The sequence below is a fragment of the Psammomys obesus genome, unplaced genomic scaffold (genome assembly GCF_907164565.1).
Source record: "Psammomys obesus unplaced genomic scaffold, mPsaObe1.curated_primary_1811, whole genome shotgun sequence".
NCBI classification, from domain to species: domain Eukaryota; kingdom Metazoa; phylum Chordata; class Mammalia; order Rodentia; family Muridae; genus Psammomys; species Psammomys obesus.
This window is the reverse complement of record NW_026595629.1, coordinates 41,827-52,962: the sequence shown is the minus strand read 5'-3', so window position 1 is coordinate 52,962 and position 11,136 is coordinate 41,827. Positions and strand designations below refer to the sequence as shown.

The 11,136-nt window shown below is 53.0% G+C and overlaps 1 long non-coding RNA gene across 1 annotated transcript; it reads right to left on the bottom strand.

The window, feature by feature from the left end:
• Nucleotides 1-353: 353 nt before the first annotated feature.
• Nucleotides 354-8,855, bottom strand: LOC129685812 (uncharacterized). The gene is made up of 2 exons (XR_008721545.1): nt 8,524-8,855; nt 354-1,038 (listed from the first exon to the last, which is right to left on the bottom strand). It is a non-coding gene; the product is annotated as an uncharacterized LOC129685812 (long non-coding RNA).
• Between the last annotated feature and the right edge of the window lie 2,281 nt (nt 8,856-11,136).

Below are 11,136 nucleotides of genomic sequence, written 5' to 3'. Positions count from 1 at the left end.
GCTGGGGGCAGGAGCTGCTGCACAGGCCATGGAGGGTGCTGCTCACTGGCTAGTTCCACGTGGCAGCTAGCTCAGCCCGCTTTCTATGGAACCCAGGACCAGCCAGGAGATGACATCACCGCAGTGGGCTGGGCCCTCCCCCATCAATCACTAACTAAGAAAATGCCCTACAGCTGGATCTCATGGAGACATTTTTCTCAGCTGAAGCTCCCTCCTTTCAGATAACTCCAGCTTGCGTCTAGTTGACATAAAACTACCAAGAACAATGTCTTAACTGTGCTGTAAATTGGAATTCCCGTAATTTCCTCTGCATATTCAATTACCTTCTGAGCACAGAAGGATATGTGTTAGCATACTTTTAAAAACTTTTATTTACATTTCTTACATCTCTTTCTTCACCCCCATCCCTTCCAACACCCCAACCAACATCAGGTAGGAGAGAGAAAGGGTGAGTGGGAGAGGGGGCATAGTTCTCTTAGCTGCTTCCTGCTGGTTAGGGTCGTTGGGTTCCTTGAGCCAGTCCAGTCTGTGTTTCAGGAGATCGCCAACATCTTGTCTCACAACAGCAGCCAGGAGATGCAGCAGTAAAGCAGAAAGCAGCCGTGTTCTTTCTCGGTGCTCCACACTCTCTGGGCTCTGGCATTTATTCTCTCTCCAGAACCCTCAGATTTAAACTCTCTGCAGCTGGCAAAGAGCTCCTCTCAGAGCCGGCAGGAGGCAGACAGTCTGCTGCTGTGGACCATCTGAATCAGCCCCACATCCCACACCTGGGACCAAAACAAAAACATGTTTACATCCACCACAGATATGAGGTTTACTGAGTCTGAGGCTCACAACCATGTGCAGCTCCAGGTCCAGGGTCCATGGGAGCCAGCATATATGTGGTGCACAGATTTATCTTCAGGGAAGCACTCATAAGTAACGAGAATAAATCAGCAAAGCTGGGCTGAGGTGCAGCCTATGATCCCAGCACTCCGGGAGGCAGAGGCAGGCCAAGCTCTGTGAGTTCCAGGTAGGCTAGGGTCACCTGCAGACAACCTGTGTAAAGAAAATAAAGATGGGAAGATTCTCACCACGGGAGGAGGAGGGGGGTGCAGGAAAGGCCTCTGAGGTGCCAGGGATGGAGAGTCCAGGGGAATTCGATAGGAATGTGAGGAGCTGGGTTTGTGGTCGCCAGCAACTCCAGTAGCCCAGGCTAGCCTCAGACTCACTGTGCAGCCCAGGAGAAGCTTGAATCTTTGACCCACCTGCCTCTACTTCCAGTTTGATGGAGCCATTGAACCCAGGGCACACTAGGCTGGCACGATACCAAGAAAACTCCACTCCCAGTCCCGTGCAACTCCAGTGAGTTCTTCAAAGGGTTGCTAAGGAATGTGAGTGCGGCTGGTGTGGAATTTACAGGGTGGAGGTTGATAAGGTCACGCCTTAAGTCACAGGCCTGCAGGAAGTAGGCTCTCTCCTCTGTAAACAGAAGTTGCTAACCTTAAAAAAAAAGCCTAAAGCCAAAGAAACCAACAAAGTTACTAATCGCGTTTGTGAAATTCCAGGAGAGGAGGAGGTCGTATATGCCGAGTCTTCCAGCCTGATTCATTGCTATTTTAACATTCTTACTTGAAATGTCTCTAGATAAGAGAAATATCATCTCTGTGTTGGCAACTTCCATAGCAAATGTTAATTGTTATGGAATTCTTTTCTTCTGTGATTTTTTTTCCATAGATTTACTTTAGGGCAGGTGGGTTCACACGTGGAGGTGACAGAACTCAAGTCAGGCTCGGCCACAAACACCTTCACCATTCAGCTGCCCCTTGATGGCATTTCTAGCTCTCGGCTGGCTGGCAAGAGACTTGAACAAGATTCCAGGACGAGAGCCTCCCCCACCCCCACCCCGTCATGTCCGTACTCTTCTGGCTTTCTCTGCTGCATCGATTTCCTGCCTGCCATGGCACTCCTGTTCTCTTCTCACAGACCCGTTACTTCGCAGCCCTACCCAACCCCATAATCCCAGATTCTGCGAGATTAAGTCGTTAAGGGCAACTTGTTTAAAGTGGTGTTGATGCTGGTTAGCGGGCCTCGCAGCTGGGACCCCACACTCACCACTGTCTGCAGGGGAGCTGGGGCTGGGCCCCCGGAGAGCTGACCCCTGCTCTGAAGACGCCACATGCATGTGACATACAGAAACTCACATAGGTGCATACACATACACATTAAGGTAAATTATCTTAAAGGGGGTGCCGCTCCCCCCGATGGACATAGCCTGATCCTGGCTGTTGTGTACTTGAAAGATACATGGAACTCTGACTGATCTTCCTTCCTGAAAAGGCGGAGGGCTCGGTGAGCAAGCTAGCTCAGTGTCGCAGTGCGCTGTAACTGATTAGCTGTGTTTGTCAGCTTAATCATTTTTAATTATGTGTTTATGTGAGTCTGTGTGTGCAGGTGTGTGCACCTGTGCCGTGGGTGGCGGAGGGTAGGCCCTGGAGCTGCCTTTAGAGGCCATTGATACCAGAGGCAGAAATCGAACCCGGGTCCTCTGAAAAATCAGTATATATTCTCAACTGCTATGCCCTCTGTACTCACTGACCCTTTAGGACGTTTTAACTTATTTATGTGTACAAATGTTCTGTCTCCATGTTTGTATAATGTGCACCCAATGTGTCCCTGGTGCCCACAAGGTCAGAACAGGGTGTCGGATCCGGTGGAACTAGAGTTCAGTAGCTGTGAGCGGCTGTGGAGATGCTGGAACTAAACTGGGCTCCTCTGCAAGGGGAAAGGGCTCTTAATCCCTGAGCCAGCTCTCCAGTGACCTGTCCCCGACACACTGGCTCTTAAGGACAGGTCTCATGTGGCCCGGGCGGGCTTCAGGTGGCCTTGATCCCTGTGCATCCACTTCCTGAGTGCTGGAATCTCAGACATGTGCCGCCACACCCAGCTTATATGGTGTTGGGGACAGAACTCGGGGCTCACTCTCTGCATGCTAGACAGGACCCTACCGACTGAGCTGTGTCCTCAGTCTTCAAACTGAGGGTGAGCACACGGTGAGTCCGGGGCACTGTCCTGGGGCAGTGTGCTAACACGTGGTCAGAACAGCGGATGCTGCGCAGTGAGACCAGGGTAAACAAGCAGACGCCGGGCAGGGCAGCACCTATCTGCGGCCTCAGCATGAGTGAGGCTGAGGCAGGAGAATCATGGGAATACACCAGAGACGTATCAAACAAGAGGAATACAAACGGCAGCTTGTTTCTAACTGTGGCTACTTCTACAAGGAAAACTACTGGGTCCTGAGTGTGTCCCAGGAGCCCTGGCCTGCGGGGGAGGAAAGGGTTCTCAAAGACCCAACTTCACAACAGAAAGGATGAGATTTACTCAGAGGCGGGGGGGGGGAGAGGGAAGGAAAGCTTTTAGAAAGATCCAGCCCGGTCCCACCCCTGCCCAGCACACTGGAGCTCGAGATAGAGCTGTGGGTTCAAAGCCAGCCTGGGCCACATGGTGAGCTCTTGTCAAAATAAAAACAGAGCAGCAGAAGGCCCAACAGGCATTGTGAAGGCCTGGACGCAGGGAACTGAAAGGAGTACGGGTGATATGGTTTTGAGAATTGGTGGGCATTTTTTCTCTGTATACAGTTTGCATCTAAATTTTCCAGGCCAAACACTCATGACTTTGTCCCTCAGAGGAGGGAAAATAGTTTAAACAAGATAGCATTAGATGCAGGGAGAAGGAGGACAGGGCGCGTTCCAGGGGACTGGTGACATAAATGGTGAGTAATTCCTGGGGGTGGGGGAACGTTGGCCAGGCCCGAACAAAGACACAGGAGTGACTCACACACCATACAGTGGAGGCGGGCCCTGGAAGGTGAAGCCTGAGCAGCAGCAGGGCCAGCAGCCACAGCGAGCTTTGTCGAGGACTTCATGGAAGAGACGGGCCCCTCAGCAGAGGGGTGGATGGGGAAAACGGGGCAGAGGAATCCCAAACACGCGGGGCATGGTGGCACTTCTCTGTCATCCCAGCACCCAGGAGGCTGAGGCAGGAGGATAGCCGCATTCAAGTCTACACAGGCTATGTAGTAGGGTTCGGGCCAGCTTGAGGTACATAAGGAGGCCCTTCCAAAACCGCATTGACTTTATTTTAAATCACAGCGGGGAGCGCCTCCCAGGTCCCCCACCTGACCTTCTCACCACCACGACCTCATCTTCAAGCGTACACCTCAAGGCGCCCACTCGGGGCCTACATAGCCACGGTAGTGCCCGCCTGTGTGTTAGTTTTCCAAGAGTGTCCCAAGTACCAGGGCACAGGAGGGCAGCTGAGACCGTGCCTAAGACGGGACTCCATCGTGCGGCCCTGGGGGTTGCCGGCTCTCCTGGGGTGCCAGCCAGGGCCATGGCTGTTTGGGGGTATACTCATGCTCGCTGTGCTCTTGAGTAAACCCAGCAGCTCATTAACCCCCCAAATTGGACTTTGTGTGTGTGTGTGTGAAGAAGACAAAGAAAAGCCTACCCAAGAGTGAGTGAGTGAGTGTGTGTGTGTGTGTGTGTGTGTGTGTGTGTGTGTGTGTGTGTGTGTAAAGAAGACAAAGAAAAGCCTACCCAAGAGAACTCTGTGGGGTTGGTTAGCAGGGACCTCAGGAGCGTGGATGGAGCGAGAGGCAGCCCTCCCTGGTACATCAAGGGACAAGAAAGCCCTGTGCCCCCTGCCCTACACAAGAAGTGGAAGCTGCAGTCCCTAAGGCCTTCCTGATCTACAATCTCAAAAGAAATCGCTAGTCTGTGGACGTTCCTGCAGAGAGACAGACTGCCTGGGCAGGGGGCAGAGCACCAGCAGGGTGTAGAAACTGAGGCTTGCTCTGTCCTGGGCTGCTCCTGGGTGAGAGCTGCCCCTCCATGGCTGCCCTCAGCAGGACCTCTCCCCCGAGGGAATCAGGAGCTGTAACCTGGGGACTGCAGAGGTGGCTCCTTCGTCCCTCCCTGCTGGACCTACAGGCGCTGGCCAGCTGCTCTCCTCTTTGTCCCCCTTCTCCAAGCGCAGGCCTGAAGGCACCTCCCAAGCTGTCCATGGGAGGAGCCCATGGCTGCCCACTTATTCCGGTGCCCCTTGTTCATCAGCCTGGACCCCAACATGGGCCTGGAGGGGAGCATCACCCTGACTTTCTCTCTCGGAAGTCATGTGAAGCCTTCATTTTAAAAATGAAAAAAAAATTTATTATTTGTTTATCCAGCTTCCCCCAAAGTCTTCTCTCTTTTTTATTGTTCTGTTTTTTTATTTTTTGTTTCTCTGTGTAGCCTCCACTGTTCTGGACTCGCTTTGCAGACCAGGCTGCCCTCGAACTCACAAACATCCACCTGCCTGTGCCTCCCCGAGTGCTGGGATCACAGGCGTGCTGCACTGTGCCCAGTGTCCGAAGTCTCCATGTTGAGTATCCTGGATGCCTGGGCTGGAGAGGCAGCCGGCCCCGTGATTAGAAGAGCTGTGTGGGCTCCCAGCACCCCATGGCTCACGGCCTCCTGTGACTGGAGTTAGAAGGGATCTGACTCCCTGCTCTGCCTCTGCTGGCACCAGGCATGCATGTGGTCCACAGACATACATGAGGTGAGGGACCCACACATATAAAATAATAGAAAATATGTTACATAAGTAAAAATGTCAGCATGCCTCTAAAATGCAGGAGCAGTGAACAGGGGTCCAGGGCTCCCCTGCCCCGTGCTGGTGTGGGAATGGGGGAGACCCTACCGTAGAGAGGCAGTCCAGACTGAAGGTGGTGTTTTGTTGGTAGGACCAGCTTGCTGCTAGAGACCTAGGGTCTTGTCACAGCCGAGCGCTTGGACCTGGCTCTGGGCCAAACCGCCTTCCCTCCCAGGCCTCCGTTACTTAACTGATCCCCCCACCTCTGGTTTAGGTCAAGTGACACAGTGCATTTGAAAAGAAGATGCTGGGACAAAGAGGGCCCTTCCTTCCACAGCCGTCGGCAGCGGCCACCGTCCGTGCTTTCCCTCGGGTGGATTCAGGGTCACCCCTGAAAGCACTGGATGGAAAATGACAGAGCTAAGCGATTCATAAGCTCTGCTCTCCTGAGCAGCATGACGAAATCCAGGGCTATCCTGCTCCATCCACCCAGGATGTGAGTCATCCCTGTGTCCAGTGGGTCCATCCTGTATACACTGCTCACCCTGCACCGTCATGGTCACGTGATCCAGGAACCCCTCAGGAGGACGAGCCTCCTGGCATACGTTCAGAAGGCCTGTGGCAGCCCAGTGTCAAGTCTCAATGCCAGTGACAAGCACCTCACTTCATCAAGGCACCATAAAAACCAGGGCGGTGTCACACAGGAGGCTATCACAGAAGACATCACACAATTTCACTACAGAATCACTGAAACCATCCTATTGACTGTGCCTATTGTTAATCTGTTACTGTGGCCAATTTGTGAATTAAACTTCATCATAGATACATATAATAAAAAATGTAGCTTATGGAAGATTCGAACCTGTTTTGGACATGCACTGGACATCATGGGATGTATCCTTCTGAGGTGAGGGGGGATCACTGCATTTCCTAGAGATGGCCCTGATACATGCTCTCCGTGGTGTGTGCCTGACCGGCGGGGTGTGAGGAAAGTGATAGTTATGTAAAGGGGTGTCACCAGGCCGGAAAGACGGTTTGGTGGGTGAAGGCATTTGTCTCCAGTTTGGTAGGTGAAGGCACTTGTCCCCAAGCCTGAAGACTGAAGTTGGATACTGTTCCTCTCAGATCTCCTTAGACACACTGATGTTCACATGGAACAGGAAGTGAATCAGTGCAGCAAAAAGCTCAAGAGGAGGAGGAGGAGGTTGTTAAAGGGCCAGGTATAGTAATACTTTACTTCTAGCACCCCGGAGGAGGCAGAGGCTGGTGATTCTCTGTCAGTTTGAGGCCAGCCTGGTCTATATAGTGAGCTGAAGTAATAATAAATAAATAAATAAATAAATAAATAAATAAATAAATAAATAAATAGTGCATACATACATAACATAAGTCAGCCTAATTCAAAGAGTAAAAATTCCTACCTACCTAGTCCAGTCCCCCAGAACACACAGTGAAAGGACAGAACCAACCTTCAAAAAGAAAAAAAAAAAAAAAAAATGAAAGAAGAAAGAAAGAAAAAAGTTGTTGCCAGACACTTTTAAAGGCAGCGCTCAGGACCCAGAGCCTGGAACTCTGGGAGTTCAAAGCCACTGTGTTCTGCATAGCAAGTTCCAGGACAGCCAGGGTATGCAGAGAAGGACCTTGTCTCAAAAACAGACAAGTTGTTCAAGCCCTTCTCGGTTCCTTAGCAAGTTCAAGGCCAGTCTATGATATAGGAGACCCTGTCTCAAATAGAGGGGGGCATCACTGGGCTCCTTTATTTATTCTACTTCCTAACGTGACCGCAAGAAAGAAATAAAAAAAAAGGAGGCCACAGAGAGGCTCCGCAGGAGATCACCTTGTCCTGTGGGCAGCTCACCAGGGTAACTCCAGCCCCAGAGACCTTTGGGCCCCTGCGCTCACACATCCACATACCCAGACACTCACGTAGGCATTATTAAGAACAGGATGTTTTTAAAGCGACATCATAAGATAAACTGTCACAGGGTTCTGAGCTTAAAAACTGGGAGAGTGTTGGCACGTTACACCTGGGTTTGACCCCGGTACGGAGAAAAGGAAACTGTGCCTTGTCCCTTAGCAGCCAGCCAGCGTGCGAGAGCAAGAAAAGGGCAAAGTGAAGCAAACTCAGCCCATTTCCACTATGACACTGTTCTTCAAAGGCCAGCAACGCCTGAGCCAGCAAAAACGCCCCAAAGCTTTCTCCATAGTCTGTGCCCTTCGACACCGAGAGACTGAGGCCTTCGGAGCCCTGCAGCACCCAGTCCCTGGAGGCTGTGGGTGATTCTGGTCTCTCATTGCAGAGTCTGTCCCCACAACCCTGTCCTGGCGCCTCCCCGGCAGGGTCCGTGGCCATGGCAAAGCCGGTCCGTTGCCACTGAGGCGGGTGGTTTGCTGTGCGGCATTATGCAACCAGAGCACAAAGCAGTTTCAGGTCAATTGGGCAACATGTGAATTTCAGTTGAAGGCCCCTGGCTGCCAGGGCTGTAATGCAAGCTACTTGGGAGGTTAAGGCAGGGAGCTCCCAAGTTCAAGGTCTGCCCGGGCTACAGATCCGAGTTCAAGACCAGCCTGGGCAGCTGAGCGAGACCTTGTCTCAAAAATTGTAACTGTGTTCGAGAGATGGTCCAGGAACGGGCCCAGTTCCCAGAACCCCAGGTGTTGGATTCCAGGAACTCTGGTGTCCTTTCGTGCCCCCCCAGCTGCTGCATTCACACAGCATGGACACCTACCTACCCGGGCAAACATGCACACACCTGAAATAAAAATAAATATTAAATGAAGAGGATGACCACAGCTCAGCGGAATAGCTCTTATGCAGCACGCCTGAGGCCCAGGGTTCAGAAAATAAAGCACCCGGGGTAGGTCCCAGTTTGCTGGATGGTGCCTTGGAATGCGAGCTCACTGGCTTCTCACCCAGTTAGCGAAGCCCTGCCCTCAGGGGCCAGCAGCAATCCCGACGAAGGCGCTTTGGCCTTTTCTCCTGCTTGGCCCTTCAGGGTTTCCGCTTGACTTCCAGTCCCGGCAACCAGCACACTGCTCCTACAACCTCTTCTCCCCCCTCCGTCCATCGCCGCGTCAACCGTCGTCCACGAGGAGCACCCTCTGTCCGTGAGTGACCTTCCGGGAGCTCCAAACCTGTTCAGAAAGTCACGCCCACATGCCATCGCCCCAAATCCCACACCTGTGTGTCTAATCCCCTTCTTCAGACGTGAACCCCAGCCTTGGGCCTCCAGGCTCTCTCTGGCTGTTGCCAGTTGTTTATTTTACTACAACCTCAACGACATGGATGGCTGCTCTGCTCTGCTGCCATTTGGACCAAGATGCTATTCCCAGCTGGTGCCCTCAGCCTCCTCTTCTCAGCAGCCTCCCTGGCATACAGTCCCAACAGAGGGTAGGCAGCCTGAGCGAGTGCACGCTCGCACATGCACACACACACACACACACACACACACACACACACACACACACACGGCATTCTAACCCCTGAGCGTGCACCAGTTTAGCTGTTTCCCTCTTACCACCCCCTTTCCCTCGGTCTCCCACTCCTGACTGTCCTCCAGTAAATTCACTGATCACAAGAGCCTGGCCCTCCATCCCCTTAACTGAAGCCATTCATCCCAACGTGTCTCCTAGCAACCGCTGTGCACACCACCTCCTCCCCCTCACATCCTCCCCTCCTGCCTGCTCATGAAGGTGAGGTCCTCCTCCTCCATCAGCTTCAGCACACACGTGTGTCAGATTAAAATGTCTCTGACGGTCATCTCGCTACGGGAAAGTTCACTGCCTGGAGTGACCAAGAGACTCCTTTGTCTGCTCTCCAAGATCCTTGCAGGAAGCTGATCTCCACCTTGTTTACTTGGCCGTTTGTCAGTATTCCGGTCTCTGTTCCAGCAGGTCTCTTCAGAGCGCAGACTCCCCATCTTCCTGCCTTCCCCTCTCCTATAGGCTTCCGAGCACTGCTCCTTTGTGGGAGTCCCAGCCACCCCAGGATCCATGCTCTTCTTCCCAGCTCGCCAGCCTCCGCCTGCAGGCAGACAGGGCTGAGGACTTCACTTCAGCCCCTGGGGAGTGTGCCCAGCCATGCCAGTGCGCCTACCTCCTGGCAGGACGGCGGAGCCCACGCTGACATCTTGAACCTTGACGGTTCTGCTCGGCGCTGAGGACCGTGCGGCCTCAGGTAGAGCAGCTGCCCCATCCCTGCACTGCCCTTGATCTGGGGAGAAGGGAGTTAGCACCTAGAGAAGCCTCCATTCTGTGCCACTCCCAGCCCAACCTCTCCTGCCTGGCTCACCGCGCTCCACTGTTGAGCTCACGTCTCTGAGAGAAAGAAAGGCGCACATGTGTCTGCTGGGGTCTGCTCTGCTTCATTTCATCCCTGTGACTTACACGGTCCTACCGAGATCAGCTCTGCCTTGCCGTGGGCTGAGGGTCATTCCGAGGGTCAGCGCACTTGCCACCAAACCTGAGTTGAACTCCCGGAGCATGCACGGTGGAAGGCAAGGCAGCTCTTCACGGCTATCCACAGGCACGCCCCGCCACAACAATGTGGGGGCTGGAGAGACGGCTCAGAGGTTAAGAACACTGGCTGTTCTTCCAAAGGTCCTGAGCTCAAAGGTGGCTCATAACCATCTACAGTGAGATCTGGTGCGCCCCCCCCCCCCCGTCTTCCGACACACAGGCACGCATGCAGGCAGAATGGTGTATATGTAATGAGTCTTAATAAAAACAATAATGTGGTGGGAAAGATGCTGCTTTGGCAGAGGTCTGGGCTTTGTTTCCAGCATCCCGTGGCAGGTCACGGCTGCCTGTAACCCCAGTCCCAAGAGACCCAACGCCTTCTCCTGGCCTCCTCGGGCACGAAGCAGAATGTGGTACAATCGCACCAACACAGCATCACCTGGCTCCGGGGCGCTGGCGTGGTCGGCTCTGGCAGACAGGAGTGAGCAGCAAGGACGGGAAGAAGACGGTAGCTGGCTCAGGCCTCACAGCAAACCCTTTCCACACAGGCTCTCCCTGAAACCTGAGGCTCAGCCCTGAGAGTAAAGCCAAGTTTGTTTACTGGTTCATCCTCTTGGGAAACCTCCAGTGAAGAGGCCTGGAGAGATGGCTCAGTGCTTCAAAGCGGTGGCTGCTCTTCCAGAGGTCCCAGCTTCAGTTCCTAGCACCCACATGGTGGCTCACAGCTGCCTAGCGCTCCAGTTCCAGTGGATCCGATGCCCTTTTCTGCTCTGCAGGATCCTGAATTTATGTGAGGCACATAAGCTCACATAGCCACACACATATAAAAATAAAAGGTAAAAACAAACCAAATAACAACAATAAAACAAAACAGTAATCCAGGAAGGGGTGGTGCATGGCTTCAATCCCAGCACTCAGGAGAGGCACGAAGACCAGGGGTTCAAGTTCAGGCGGGCTCCATGAGACCCCCATCTCGAAAGTAAACAACACAGAGCTCTCATCGGATGTGTTCTTGCCCTTCTTTTGGCTTTTGCTTTTATGAAGCGACGTCTCCCTTAGCCCAGGCTG